Genomic DNA, 483 nt, shown 5'->3' on the forward strand with positions numbered 1-483 from the left:
ACAACCTGGTTTCTTCAATTTGAAAAATTGCGAGGAAAAAAAAAAAACCCAAAGCAATGGCCCAGGAAACCTATAGATTAAAAGAGACTTACTTTCTTCATATCCCAATTCACTGTTTAAAAATTACTACATTTATAAGATATTTGAATATTTGATGACATTAATCATGGTATTATGATTTTGTTAAAAATAGTTCTTGCAGATACATAATAGAACATTTACAGACAAAATGATACATACCTGGGATTTGCTTCAAAATACTAACGCAGAAGTAGATGGAAAGTGGATAAGGCAGGTCTGGCTATGGGTCGAAAGTTTGGGGACTGGATGATGGGTACAGAGAGGTCCATCACACTATCTGGAGTCTTTTTGTGTATATTAAAAATTCTCTGCAATAAGAAATACTAAAATATTCAGTCTGGTTGTCAAGCCCGATAGGCATAATTCAGTACTTAGCTCAGAGCTGTGTATCATTTGACATTG

Source organism: Elephas maximus, chromosome 23 (genome assembly GCF_024166365.1).
Source record: "Elephas maximus indicus isolate mEleMax1 chromosome 23, mEleMax1 primary haplotype, whole genome shotgun sequence".
Taxonomy (NCBI): Eukaryota; Metazoa; Chordata; class Mammalia; order Proboscidea; family Elephantidae; genus Elephas; species Elephas maximus.